The sequence below is a fragment of the Meleagris gallopavo genome, chromosome 1, assembly GCF_905368555.1.
Source record: "Meleagris gallopavo chromosome 1, MGAL_WU_HG_1.1, whole genome shotgun sequence".
Classification (NCBI taxonomy): domain Eukaryota; kingdom Metazoa; phylum Chordata; class Aves; order Galliformes; family Phasianidae; genus Meleagris; species Meleagris gallopavo.
The window spans coordinates 110343581-110358560 of NC_139404.1; the positions used below are offsets into that span (position 1 = coordinate 110343581).

General features: G+C 42.8%; 1 protein-coding gene across 3 annotated transcripts in view; it reads right to left on the reverse strand.

The window, feature by feature from the left end:
* The window catches only part of USP9X (ubiquitin specific peptidase 9 X-linked), a 98362-nt gene extending 89710 nt beyond the window's left edge, over positions 1-8652 (reverse strand). For all 3 annotated transcript variants that reach the window (XM_085209735.1, XM_085209740.1, XM_085209724.1), the window contains exon 1: positions 8514-8652. The gene's annotated coding sequence lies outside the window, so the exon portion shown is untranslated. The remainder of the gene's footprint in view (positions 1-8513) is intronic.
* Positions 8653-14980: the final 6328 nt, after the last annotated feature.

The following is a 14980-nucleotide window of genomic DNA, read 5'->3' on the forward strand; positions in this document are numbered from 1 at the left end:
CACTTTTTCAAGTCCCATTGCATCATTTGCTTTCCACACCACCCAATTCTCAAGCAACCTCCCTGAGCTACCTGATAATTCAAACAAAAAATAAACGAGCATTTTTAAGAATCATGCTTCAAGATTTACTTAAGTACTACAGACCACAAGCCCAGATGAACTAATACATACTATAGATGGGGGGTGTAAATTCTATTTACATCTTAATTTGGGGGCAGGCAGCAGGAGAAATTAACCTTTTTACTTGCATTTATCAAGAGGCTGAGTAAAAATAAAAAACCTTATATTTACAAGTTCAGCAATGGAAAAAACAACCACAAATTACAGACACCCAGTGACAAGTTGTTGTCTGTAAATAACACACTTCCAAACAAGGATGTCAGTTCAAACTGCATATTGAACCTCAGTGGTTTTGGGAACCAAACATCAGCCACCCAGCAGTGTGACAGAGAGAAAGGGGAAAAAAAAAAGTCCAAAGAAAAGACTCACTTGAAAACACTCAGGCACTATGAATTTATTGAAGTAACACTGCCAAGGAAAAGTGACGTGAGAAACACAGAACAGATTAAACAGAAGATAAAATCTCACCATGAAGAAGGTAACAGCAGACCACGCAGGCAAATAAGATCAAACTACAAAAATTCTTCTATCTTAGTAAGAGAAAACACTCTCATTGCATTTAAGATCTCTTAATAGAAAACAAACATTTCCAAGGGTTATAAAAGAAGCACAGAAAGTCTTTTTCATACCCACTGCACCAGCCCCAGAAATATACCCTCAAAAACAATTTCTTCATCATTGCTACAGATGGAAAACCTTGCAACTGAACTGTTCAAACTTCAATATGCTTGTTAAAGATTTTTCTTCTTGTTTTTGGCGCAAAACTCCTGAGAAGAATTAAAGATAAGAAAAAATCCTTGTAATTTAGTAGTTAATTTAGTAAATACTATACAAAGATAAAAGTGTATTTGAAGCAAAATTTTGACCATAGAATAATGGAAAGAACTAAAGAGTTTTACTTAACTGTTGGTGTGAACGACTATTTTGTACCACTTTCAGACTCATGGGGAACCACATGGGCTCATCAACATTAAAACTCTCAAGCTGTGTTTTGGGCGTAGTACAGTGTGAGAATATTCTGTGTGCTTAAAAGCACGATGCAGCTTTCACAGCAGAGGCTTTGCTTCTCTGCTCTCAACTGTCAGTTACCTGCTGCTGCACTACATAATGCACACAACTTGCACAACTCTCCCGTCTTCATGTGTGATACACACATCTAAGCAAATATATTGCATTTAAACAAACAGCACATCAGGCACTGAGCTCAATTTCAACTCTAAAAATGTATAATTTCACCTTCTACCACCCTCCTTTGTGCCCAGAAAGCCTTCAGAGACCTGAAGCCATTGGCTTTGTAAATACTCTAACTGTAAATACAGTAGCACAGTTTCAAAGACAACTTCCAGAAGTAGAAAAAAATCTCTATGTCAAAGCGATTTTGACTACTGCTTGTGGCCAACAATAACACAAAACAAACACGTTGGTTGTTTGCTGTTGTTACCCAGCCGCCCCAAGACACTATGTTCAGAAGTTGTTGCTGGCTCTAAATACTTGTTGCATTACCAAAAAAGTGATGAGGAAAAAGGAAAATTCATGACAGGATTCTGCATTCATTTGGTCAAAAATCTCAGGGTAGAACAAGTAAAAGTTCAGTTATATTCCTGCTAACCAGAGCCTGAAACCGAGTACCTTTCATTGTCCCCCACGGCTGAAAACACACCACAAGCTTACGGCAAGGCTTCACTACCACTTTACTGACCTTGCTGCATCCATTGCCACTGAGGAAAATGGAGCTTTTCATTTTACTTCTCATCTTTTAATCTTATTTTAAAAATCTCACAATTTTCCCAATCTTAAGAAATGAAGGAATTAATGATTTCTCCACTTCCGTAAGGGGAATTTACATTTCAAGTTACTTCTTCACTAAACACGTTACAAACTGTCAATCACAGCTCCAAGGGAGCTCCAAAACACCAAAGCAATCTGACACTGCTACCTTACCTGTACATCTCCTTGAAAACACCTCATTGTATACACACACGTGCACAAAAGCAGCAAGAAAAAGCACTCGGGATTTTGAGGTCTCATTGTGATTAATAAAGCATAGACTGGAAGACAGGCCAAGGCATATGGAGGGCTGTCCAAAACTGGAACCTGAAGTAGCAGAACACGACACTGGAGTTTTCACCTCCGAGCTCCTGAGAGTTCATGTCATCACTTGTAAATAATACTGGAAATAATCGTTGCTAAAGGATTCAGGAAAATGCACAAGAAGGCTGAAATCAATAACCAATTAACATTCTATTTCAAAAATAAGACACATACAATGTCTTCTAGCAAAGAAAACTACAGTTTAAGCTTTTCGCCGATTAAAATTGTGGTCTCACATCCCCTATTCATCTTAAAATAGAGTATGCAGATCCCCTTTCCTTACTAAAGATTCAAATTCACAGATTTGTGTTGAACCTTATTATAAATAAAACACACTGAAGTACTTTGTTGCTTCACAGAAGAAAAAAAATAAACCCCAAAACATGAAAGGCTCGTTCACTGAGATGCCGGCATACTTCGACAAGGATGCTCGTTCTCATCTTAAGTTTGAAAAACAAAGACTTACTCCCCTCTGTCAATGGCCATTTCTGGCAAAAGATGACCAAAACCTGGAGTTCCACCCCCAGCCAACACAAACCTGCTGACACTCTCCTAACCATAGTGCTAGCAAAAACATTGCCCTCCACCTAAAAAAGCCAGCCTGGTAGCAGAGGGATCCTACTTGGCTTGCACCCCCAGCCTGCTCACTGTGAGACACATTTCTTAACAATCTTTTCCATTTCGGAGTGCTAGAACTAAGACCACCCTATCCCACAGTAACACCTTTGTCTCTTCCTTTATCTACTCCCAGTGAAGCAAGGCAAAAAGTCAAGTAGCATTCAAGTGTCTCAAGGATTGAGACCTATGGAATCCATAATGTACACTTCTGTATCATTTCATATTGCCCTTTAGCTGTTTCTCGACTAGAATAAAACCTTTTCCTGGGAAAGTTTTCTACTATTTAAATTCGGGTTATTTTATATGGAAACTCAATAAAAAGCCCTGAAATGCCCTCTAGGAATTTTTCGTTATCTTGAAGTGTTCATCTGAACAATGCTTCTGTTTAAAAAGAAAAACAAACACAGAACTTCTATCATTCATAGCAGATTTTATATCTAGGAAATCTTCTATAGTTTGTAGCAGAGGAGGAGAAGATACGAGTCAGCACTAAGGAGCTGCATGTTTGTGCCTTGCCTTCAACATATTCATAGGTTTCAGCTTTAAAAAAGTCCAGAAAAAGAGTTCTTTGAGAACTCTCTACTCACAGATGTACATCTTTAAGAAATGATGCAATGTGGAATTCCCCTACTATGAGTAAATTCGTGGCTAAATGTTAACTGCCAGACAGTATTATTTGCTAAATGTCCAAGAAGGTTAAGCTTAACAGAAAAAAATAAATTAATTAAACATATAAGGAAGTGACATTTCTGTGTTGGCACTTTCATGCATTAGGAAAATGAAATCACAAAAGGGGATTACATACTGTTTTGTAAATAGATCAAGGATGCTACAAATAAAAGTATCCCACAGTAACATTCCTGGTATCGATGTATCACTCCTAAAGCAGTCTACATTTTAACTTCATGAAAAAAAAGTTGGAAATGCCAGCATTCAAAACATGACTACATTTTAAATCAAAAGGGATTCCTGGAATCCGTTTTAGAGATGTAGTAACAAAGTTAAGCAGAAGACTTTAACAAGTCTCACAGTTAACAGCAACTTACATCTTAAGAAAACCATAGAGCAGCATGATATGTGCATTCTTATATTTTTAAATCATAATTCCTAGCATTCTAATTTTTATTTGGAAACACATCCACAGCTGGCAACCAAAAAGCTTTGGTAACTGGCAGGCTGACTTCAACTCTCAAATAAGATGAAATGAATGTATTCATATAGGAAGAAAATACCAGAAAGATCAGAACAGAAAATATAAAAGGAACTGTTTGTGCTGGTAAGCTTCCCAAACAGTGAAGAAGAAGAAGAAGAAGAAAAAAAGAAAAGAGGAAGGAAAGAAAATATTTTACAGTAAGTCACAAATGCCCACTCTAAGATTATATTCACATTTCTCCTCTCACCTATTGTAGGCAAAGCTATCAAGGATTTGCCCATAACCTCACTAGTACTTCTGTTTTTATCAATTTTCCCAAACCAGATGCCCTGCACAGAAAGCGTTCAACACACAAGGGGTCTGAAACAACACAGGAATGCCTAGGAAATGCAACAACTGATATTCTGAGCGAGCAAAGCCACCATCACCACTGTAGGATTGCGGCCATTATCTGTATTCAAGGCTCTGAACAAGAAGATCCAAGTCAAAACATGGTTTTGTCAGGAAGTGCAGAAGGAATCTTCGCTAACCACATTCCCAAGTCACGCTACAGCCTTAAGCACAGCAGAACTTTGTTACAGTCAATATAACTGAACTGTTTTTAAGAAAACAGCTCAACTCATTATGAGACTGTAAATCATTAGAACAGCGTAAGAACTTTCAGATGGCCCTCCAGTAATAAGAGAACAAAAACTGGATTTAATACATGAAAGAAGCTGCTGCATTTTTATAAAGTGTGAATTCAAAGTTCTCAAACTTTCCAGGTCATTTGTACAAAAATGTGAGCGTTGTTGCAGGCAAACATACACTTCCAAAGATGTTCTTCTCATCTCTTGACACTGGAAAAAACAAAAACACAAAACATTTCTTTTACCTACCATTCCACAACGCCAAGGTTTACCAAACCGCTCTAAACTCAACCAGCTATCTGGCTATCCCACTAACCAAAAGACACTGGCCACTACTGAATGTTGCAGAAGAACCCCCTGTCAAGTGTTGAAAAGAGGAGCAGAATGAAGACTGCGATGAATGTTCCACACTGTTGACAGATGGCAGGCACAACAGTAAAATTTTGTTTCTGTATCTTTTTTCATTAGTTTGTGTCAGGATGAAAGCGTACATAACTTGTGGTTGGTGACCCTGCACAGGGCAGGGGGGTTGAAACTCGATGATCACTGTGGTCCTTTTCAACCCAGGCCATTCTATGTTCTATGATTCTAGGATAAGAAAGGTTAGGTAGTTATAAAGGAGGAAAAACGGTACTTATTACAAATATGTAGAAAATAAGGGAAGTCTATAGCAACGTACACAGCACTGCTCGTTTTGCAAAAGGCAAGGAACTACAACAAAAGATAGGTACATATCCTGATGTACAGCTTTACATTCTCGACTGTTCCTAAATGAGGCTGATATGGATAATGAAACCTACAGAGAGTTTCAAGAGGCACATCCACAGCATTAAGAAAAACATGGTTTTTCCTGAGCAAGACAAACCACATGCACACATCCCAACTAATACTACTGCGAGCATCTAGGAAATAATTTCCTAAAGGACTCAAAAGCCTTCACACACAGCTTCCCAAGCCCTGCAAAGTTTCTTGCATCCTGAGATGAACACTGAACACAGGTCTTTGGCAAACCCTGAGTAAGCAAGACTACTGGTTTGATTAAGCAATGTTCATGCTTACAAGAAAAATTAATTGCAGATAATTGTGTGTGTTAGGGGATTATGGGGGTTTATTACGTTTTGTTTTAATGGTGCTTTAAGGAAAAAAAAACAGTAATGCACAACTTTAGTTATTTACAGATGAGGCTAATCTGCTCAGGATGTTATCAAAATATACCCATAGTTGTTATATCTGTTAGGATATATAAAACAGCATCTCTCTGAAAAGGAATAACACCACTAGTGATAGACAAAGCACTGCCTAACACAACAGTACTTATTTCAAATACCTAAAATAAGTTCAGAACAAATTTCTAAACCAGAGAGGGAAGGGCAGAAATATTTCCACTGGAACTTCAGTAAGTAAGTGAGTATTATCAATACATAGCTGAAAGAAACATAACTTCATCACCATTTAAAAAAAAGTTGTTCACACAAACAAGTAATGGAGGAACTTCTCCTTACATAACTTCATTCATATTGAAAAGTTCTATACTAATTTCTATTTTAAATTTAGGATGCCTTGGAACAAAGGCACTATCTTTATCTTTATCTTTATTTTCCTACATGCCTAGGTACTAATTCACCATTTTTGTTTGTTCTGAGTCTCATCTGCAATAATTCCAGCATACGAAGTAAAACAGATAAAGCTAGAGGCATGCATTTAGAATACAGAAGTAGACCAATGCAACTACTCTGAATATAAATGCATCACAAAGTGAGAGAGAAAATGTATACATTAAAGCAATTGTGTTCCTCAGATAGAAAAAACAGTAAACAGCTTTGCTACCACTGTCCTTATTGATTACCACCTCCAGATGTAGTCTTCCTGCCAATTAATTCAATGGGCAGAAGTATAGTCACAAGGGCAAATTCAGCATGACATGAAACAGCACCCCGGAAAGATGAAGACAGAGACTACCCAGAAGAAGTATCGTTAAGAAAATCTACACAAAAAGCAAGCAGAAAAGTACAGAAGATACTGAAGAGGGGAAAAGTTACTATGATACAGCCTTGCTTGTTTATTTTTAGCTGTATTTCCCCCTCCAAAAAAAAATCATGCTGATGCATGAGTTTCTTACACTGCAGCTTTATGATTATGTTTATGGGTTTTTTGTTGTTGTTCAAATCTATTATTAAGATCAGTGTAGTCCAGGGGATTGCAACAGTGCAATGAATGCATGCACTTTACATTCTTCCCCCAAAATCTTGAAATTCACTGTTGCACTCTGTTGGTTCAGGGAGTAAATGTTACTTCAACTCAGAATCAAAACCATTACATTAAAAAACAAAACAAAAACAACCAAAATTCACATGACTGAGATTTTATTGAAACAAAACTGTTACTTGCTCTGGAACACTTATGGAGGGGAGCCCAGCCAATGTCTCAAAACAGAACCTTAAGAGACCAAGAACAAAGTTAGCTGCCTAGAGATTTCAGCCGCCCCTAACATTCCTTACTAGAGATACCATTTGAATTCTATCATCAGTACAGGCCAATCCTCCAGAAACCCATCACTAAGCCCTATAACAGCTTTAACATCCATCTGCTGGGCATTTGAGAAACCTGGTGGAAAACACACGTTACCTAGCCTGTCTGTCATAACAAGTGTTGCAACAGTGTACTTAATATCCAATTCAACAGCTTTCCAAAAAATACAGGCCCCCGTTCTGCAAGTAGGTCAGCAAACGTGGGCCTTGTGCTGGCCCTGAGCCTGTGACTTCAGAGAGCCTCTGTGCTGACAGCAATGTCCAGCGATACGAATATAACTGTGAAGCTGTGAGTATAAATCCAATCGTACAGAAAACACGCGAATAGCTAGGCCTAGGAATCCCTTGAGTAATTAGAATATTTCCTTTTTTCTTCTTCCTTCACAACTCCCTTTTTATACAGTTGTTGTACACTGGAGAAATACTTGACCTCCGAAGGAGCAACCTGAAAATTAAATACAGCACCCTAAAGCCCACCTCAACGCTTCTGCATGTCTCCATGAGAGCAGACTCGCTTATGGATGAAAGGAATCATTTCCCAAGGCCATACATATAGTACACAAACAATGCCCACACTAAGTGGGCCGGCACACATTAACGGGGCCACGGCACAAAAACCCAACAACTCATCTTCCTGGAGAAACGCTGGGTTTGTCTTGAGGACAATAAGAAAGACTGCGGCCAACCTGCACCTCGGACAGGGGAGAGGGTGGTATTTCCTAAAATAAACCGCAGCACCGAGCCCTGAGCTGTAAGTTCGAGGAGGAGCAGCGGAACAAATTGGAGGAAGACGACACAAAAAGCCACCACCGCTTTTCGCGCATCCGAATCGGCTGGCTGGAAGCCGGGCCTAGAGGAGTGGCCTACGCGTTAATCATGTTTACAGCGGGCGTGAATGAGCCGGGGCTGGCGTTTTTCATTGAGGCTGTCGGAAAAGCGCCTCGCCGGGGCCTGACTGCCAGGCGTCGCCCGGGCCTACGCGGCTCCAATCACTCCACCTCAGTAATGGCGTTCGGTGCGGAGGGAAACGAGCGGCAGGGGTGCAGCGCCGCGGGGAGCCGCCGGGCCCCGCTCGCCCGGGGGAGGCCGGGAGGGGCCCCCGAGGGCGGCGGGGCGGGGAGCGCTTCCCCCCGCCGGCAGCCGGCGAGAGAGAGGATGAGGAGCCGTCAGCCATTTTCCCTCGCCCTCCAAAACGCCGCCCGCCGCCCGTTATCTTTCCCCCCGCGCCGCTCGCCCCCCGCCGAGCCCCGTCCCCGGAGGAAGGGAGATCGGGTCGGGCTCGAGCGCCCCGTCCGCTCCCGCAGCCCTCCGCCTCGGCCTCGCCGCCTCGGCCTCCTCCTCAGCCCCGCCCGGGCCCGGCGTTCCGCCACTCACCCCCGCACGGCGTTCCCTGGTCCCGCGGCCCGGAGCGCTGCCGGCTGCTGCCGAAGGAGCGCGGCCGGGGGCTGCCTCATGCCCGGCACGATCTCATGGCAGGGCCCCGCGCTCCGGGCGTGCGGCCGGCCGGCTGAGGGGGCGGCTCCGCTTCCCCGCTCCCCGGGCGCCGCGACGGGCGGAAGGGAAGGAGGAAGGACGAAGAGCGAAGCCTCCGCCGCCGCCCGCGCTTCGGATCCCGGCACCCGGCCGCTCCGCTCTCCGCACCGCCGAGGCGTTTTTCCTGCGTCACCAGCTCCTGCCCGGCGGCGGCCCTGCGCTCCGGCTCCGGCTGGGGCTTGGCTGGGGCCTGCGCGCTCCGCCCCGTCCGGGCAGCGGGCGCTCGAGGGGGAGGGGGTGCACACGCAGCCGGGGCCTGCGGCCTGCGGGGCTGGGCTGCGCGCGGGGGCAGGGAGGGAGGAAGGCAGGAGGAAGGAAGGCGGCGGCGGTGGAGGGGCCGGGCCGGGCGGCGGAGCGCTGCGCGCTGACGGCTCCGTACGCGGGGGAGGGGATGAGGGGGGAGGGCGCGAGGCGAGACGCGGCGGCGGCACCCGAGTCTCGCGGGGATCTGGCCAAGATGGCGGAGCTGGGCCCGGCCTAGCGCGGCTCCGAGGGCTCCGCCGTACCGCTCCCGCCCCCGAGCCCCGCGCCTGTCAGTCACACCGCCCGCCCCCAGCCCTGCGCGTGGGGGTTGGGGGGGGAGCTGCGCGCTGGCGGTTTCACGGCCGTTGGGCTCGAGCGGTCTCCATTGTGACCGGCGGGCGGACCGCGCGAGACCCGGATGATGACGTCACGCGGCCGCTCGCTCGCTCTCAGTTCCCTTCCTCGCCGCTGCTGCCGCCCGGCGGGGGCGGCGTCTCCCTCGGGCCCGGCGGAGCGGCCGCAGGATGGCGGCACAAAGCGCGGGGGCTGTCCGATGGACGTTAGCCTCGGTAGGACGCGGGGCCGGCACCTGGATATGGGGGTGCGAGCGCTGTGAGAAGGCCGAGCTATGCGTGCACGGCGGGCCGTTAGGAGCACAGTGCTTTATGTAGCCTTTAGGGAGACAAAACCTTTAAGTGTAAGGAATGACGCCTTGGTGACAGGTCAGAAGTTCGGCAGATGCGGGGAACATACTCTCCAAGTACCTGGAGCCGTGCTTGGTTTTATCTGACGTTTTTTATCATCCGTATTGCAAGGTCAAAGTCTCGTTTTAACAACATCATTCAAGAATTTCAGAGCAGGAAGTGGAAGATCCAGTCTCCAGCTGAAAACGCAGGAGGAATTTAGGTCGCCGGGTTGGAATTTGCTCAGAGGCTTGGTAACAGCCTTCGCTCTGTGCACAGCGTTTATCTGCTGGACTTCACTGTGATAAAGACTGAAATACGGCTTGTCATGGTCGTAGAATCATATCATAGAATCATAGAATGGCCTGGGTTGAAAAGGACCACAATGATCACCTAGTTTCACACCCCCCCCTGTTATGTGCAGGGTCGCCAACCATCAGACCAGGCTGCCCAGTGCTACATCCAGCCTGGCCTTGAATGCTTCCAGGGATGGGGAGGGAGTGTCTGCTGTAAAAAGCCAGAGCTCAAAGCTAGCAGTGATACGTCCTGTTATTTCCTCTTTTAACAAAGTTAGGGTAAGCTAGGTTTTGCTAATTGCTGGGATTACTTGGGAAGGAAATCTGAAGTAGGTCCTTGCATTAACCTCAGACAAAATGATGCAGCAGCTTCACTGCTGTCCAAATGTAACACTTTGCATTCTGAAAGAGGGGTTGCGTTTGCATTTTACTCACCAGCAATAAAGACAAGCCACGACTGGTGAAAATCTGTGTCAGTGTAAGCCTATTGTGTTCAGTTTAGAAATATGTGTAATCACAGAAATAGCAGCCCTTTCATCTCGGTGATTTTCATGCCTATGAGCGTATTATTGTGGCCTCCTTGCTCCTTTTCTTTGGGCCTTGCTAATTACTTTGGGCTTTCCTTCCTATTTCCATTTTATCCATTCTGCTCTCCCGGGAAATGCTTAAAATTATTGCACCCGTAATACATGTAACATTCTTTGCCTCAGTGCTCTCCCTGGAGCTTCTGACTGAAGACTGACAGAAGCATAGCTGCACCTCCAGTGGTTTCAGTTGTATGTTGTTTGACGAGTCTCAATCCTTAAAAAATAAATTGCTGTGGTTACTGATGCTCCTTTCTTTTTACTGTGTTAAGTAGCTCCCTTTTAGTGACACACCAAATACTATGAGCCTTCTCACTTATGGCTTTTTTGGCAGAGCCAAATAATGACACATCAGTGGAGTTTTATAACGTGGGCAATTGTCCACCAAGAAGTTGACTGTCGGTTCACATGAAACTCAACAAAAAGAACAGAAGCAATACTGGTGCAACTTGTAGCAAGTACTCCCTCTCAAAGGGTTCTTTCAGCCAAGAGAAGGAGTGGAAGCTTTGTTTAATTGAAACCTTAGGTTTGGAACAAACTGAGAACTAATTGCTCCTCAGTTTCCCGGGACCTTGGTGGTATTTTTCTTCTTTTAGATTCCACTTTTTGTACAATTTGCAGAAAGCACAACACTTCATATAATGAGATAGAAATGTTCTGTTTGGTGGAGGGAACAAAACTACGCATGACTGTTACTTCATGTTTATTCTCTTACTTTTATATTTGACCTCCATTTTGTTGTAAAATTATATTCTGAAGTATGTTGACAGAGCAGTATTTGCTTGTAGCTGTGCTAATCAAAGGTCACGGATAGGCTAAAGTAGGCAGCTATTTATGGCACCAAATAAAAGAAGATATTGGGACGGCAATGGCACTTTGTGGCTGCTAAATGAGCACACAGTGCTCCTGGCCTCTGCCTCGCAAACCAAAATGCCCACCCAGCACTGCTTGCACCACTCCAAAGGGATCACCTCGGCTCAGCTTGTCTGACTCTGTTTGCTCTCTGGAAAGCATTCTCACTTTTTTTTTTCTTTTTTTTTTTTCCCTCCTGGTGCTGCAAATGTATGTTACCACTTTATCTCTGTGGAGCAACTATGGAAACAAAAAGATATGCGTGAGAGGAAACTGCTGATTAAAGAGTATCCATGGCATGAAGGCAGAAGTCAGTAGGCACACGCTAAACTCCCAATTGTTCTCAGATAGGTGTCCACGCAGAGAACTATGACAGAAAAATGTATTCTTTGGTAGTCATTCTGTTTGCTTTCCCTTTGTGCACAACCTTTGCTATGGTTAGAAATGCTTTCACAACATTCTTAGGGAAAATGTGGGGAACTGAAATGTTTCCCTGCGGGCTTTTCAGCTCTGCCATTGCAGCCAGCCTTATCAAATAAAAAGTGAAACTAGTCACAAGCAAGCTGATGGTGTTAATCATTAGCTGACCCAAAGAAATTAAAAAGAAAGCAGAGAAAAACTGAGTCAGAATTTAGAATAGTTGCATTTGTTCCCAGTTCTTAAACTCTAACTGATGCTGTGCTGCTTCAAAAGAAAAACACAGAATTGCTCAAGCATATCTTATGCTAGGAGCATAAAAGAACAATAACAAGTAAAAGAAAGCAGATTTTTACCACAGAACAATAAAATATCTTTTATTTCTTCTGATTCAGCCCCCCTAAGCACTGCACTATGTAATATCTACTGAACTTCAGAAAACAACATAGGCAGTGCAGTAGACAAGGAAGTAAAATGTTGCTTGAAAGCCAAAGAACTACTGCTCGTATGTTAAGATTTGTTTAAAGGATCACATCAAGGATCAATCTTGCAATATTTTCAGTATTTTTTGTCCCATCCTAACAAATTACTTATGCAGAGGAGTAGGACTGTTGGTTACATAATTTTTCATTGACTTAAAGTCTGCATGCAAGTACAGGTAAGGAAAATAATGACTCACTCCTGCCCAAGACTTTGCTTTAGGCAGCATGTATATTGTACAGAGTTGTGGAAATAATGTTGTCCAAATATATGCCTTGCATATACAAATTAACATTCAAAATTAGAAAGAAAAAGAAAATTCTTATAGAAGTAATGTAACAAGAGGCTGTAAAAACTGTTCTGGAGTTACACTATATCTCTTTTCTTTCACAGATAAATGTCAAAGTTAGGTATTTCCTCTTAGTTTCTACTGCTGCAATTACTGTTTCTAATATTAATATACAACTTCTCTTCATGTTCATAACTTTTTGTCTTTCTACTTTTGATTTCTGATTGCATGAGATGTTAACAGCCATGTTGCAATGAGATTTATGTCACATTCTAGGGAGTTAAATGCAGTTTCTGTTCCATACTTATGATTATAAAAGAATGCATACTTGCGTAAAAATCATAGATATTCGGTAACAAAAAGATTTGGTAAGGAGCCTTGGACTCTTAAGCTGAAGGAAGAATGGTCCTTACAATAAGAGAAATATGGTGTGATAATTTCTTCTCCAAGAGTGGCCAAGCACTGGCACAGGCTGCCCAGGGAGGTGGTGGAGTCACCGTCCCTGGAGGTGTTCAAGAACCGTGTGGATGTGGCACTGAGGGACGTGGGCAGTGGGCATGGTGGGATGGGCTGACAGTTGGACAAGGTGATCTTAAAGATATTTTCCAGCCTCAATGATTCTATGATTTATCATTTTCTATTTGTATGTTATCCATTTAGTTGTTAAAATGAGAGTTAAATGAATGGCATAGACAGAAACTCTGTGTATCTATGAAATGCTGAGAAGATATCACAGAGACGAGTTGTGAAAATTTCTGTTTGCAGATCCCAAAATGTGTCTTGCCCATCTTTTGGAAAGGGAGCAGCAATTCAGCATGCTTCATTTTTCCTGCTGAGTTGGTTCCTAGCCGAATTGACCTTGGATAAACCATGTGGTGTCCATGTGAAAAGTATCAGTCTTAGAGGATTTGGATAGAGTTCAGCAAACTGATTTGACAACCATATGGTCCTCTTCATCCACATGAACCTTGAAGAAGTCTGACTTCCTTCCAGCCTGTTGAGTAGAGTAAGGGAAGTTGGGAACCATTCTTAAAATTTGCCAATGTTATCCTAAATTTGCTGGATGAGAACACTGTTAACAAACCGCCAAGAATTTTGTAGATTCACAGAGTACTGCAATTTCCTCACTTTTTTGGAATGTATCTCTATACACTGAGTGTTTGTCATTGCATCAGTATGAACTTTAGGGGGGCTGCTGTTCACAAAATGACATCTCTGGCATATTATATCACGTTCATTTTCTGTTACATAGGGTTTCTGAGAACAAGGGCTGCCACGTGAGCAGTAGAACTAAAGAAGCTTGTTTTCCTACATTAGCATCTTACAACCTTCTGGCCCTGAACTCCTTCCAGCTTTTAGTTACATTCTTACCATGCTAAAGTGCCTGCTTTAGGTTTAAATATGCTGGGCTGGCCAGGACCTTCATTGTCTCATAGCAAGCGGGGATGTAATACCCAGATCCTACTTGCTTTCTTTTGTGTTTCTCTCTTCCCTTGCTAACAGTCTTTCAAAAAATTGTAGGAATTAACTTCTCTTCAAAAGATCTTGTCCCGCATTTAGAGTTTATTGAAGTTGTCTGAAAGGCTCAAGGGAAACTGAGAGGCAGGAGAACAGAGAAACAATAGGAACATGTGAAACCAATGTCATTAAGAAATCATTAAAAGTCTCAAAACAGGCCAATCTGATAGGAGGAAGACTACTAACCCAGGTTTGGAGGGAAAAAAAAAAAAAACAAGGCAGAGATGTATAAGAGACAAACAACTGAAAAAGATTATTAAAGTGTGATCCACAACATTTGAAACAAACACGCAAACGTTATTTGAACCAAAATACAGCTCCATTTCATATCTTGTATCAATAGCTTTAACTAAGTTTTATAAAACAGCTTGTCAGCAAAGCTTACATCTGAAAATATGTACATGCAGGAAGTCTGTAATTTTATAAAGTCAGTTATCTTTTCCTTTCTTGGAATTAAAGGATTAAAGGGTTTCTTGTTGGGTGGTTTTTTTGTTTGTTTGTTTGTTTGTTTCAGTTCAAAGAGGAATTTAACAGTGCAGCATGCAGAGCAGTAGGAGTTTGGATCCTTCACTTACATGTTTGTTCCTCCAGTCCTTTCTTCTTTATCAGAAGTTTTTCTTGGCTATCTATATCTTATGGTCAGCTATCTACAAAAATAATTGCCATTGGAAAAAAAAACCAAAACTCTAAAACATACTTATTTGTCTTTTCACAAAACAGTAACAGTAAGGAAATTTCAGTTTTACACTGATGATTTGTAAAGACTGCAATTGTTTGGGTATTCTATTATTTCACTGTGCAAGTCATTTCATAACATAACGCAGATCAGCTTTATGCCATATTGTATTTCTGTAGCTCAATAGCATTTCTGAGAGATTACATGCCTTTAAAATGTGTGTTAAATATGAAGTGGCTCCTCCTAGAACGTCTGTACTTACAGTGCTTT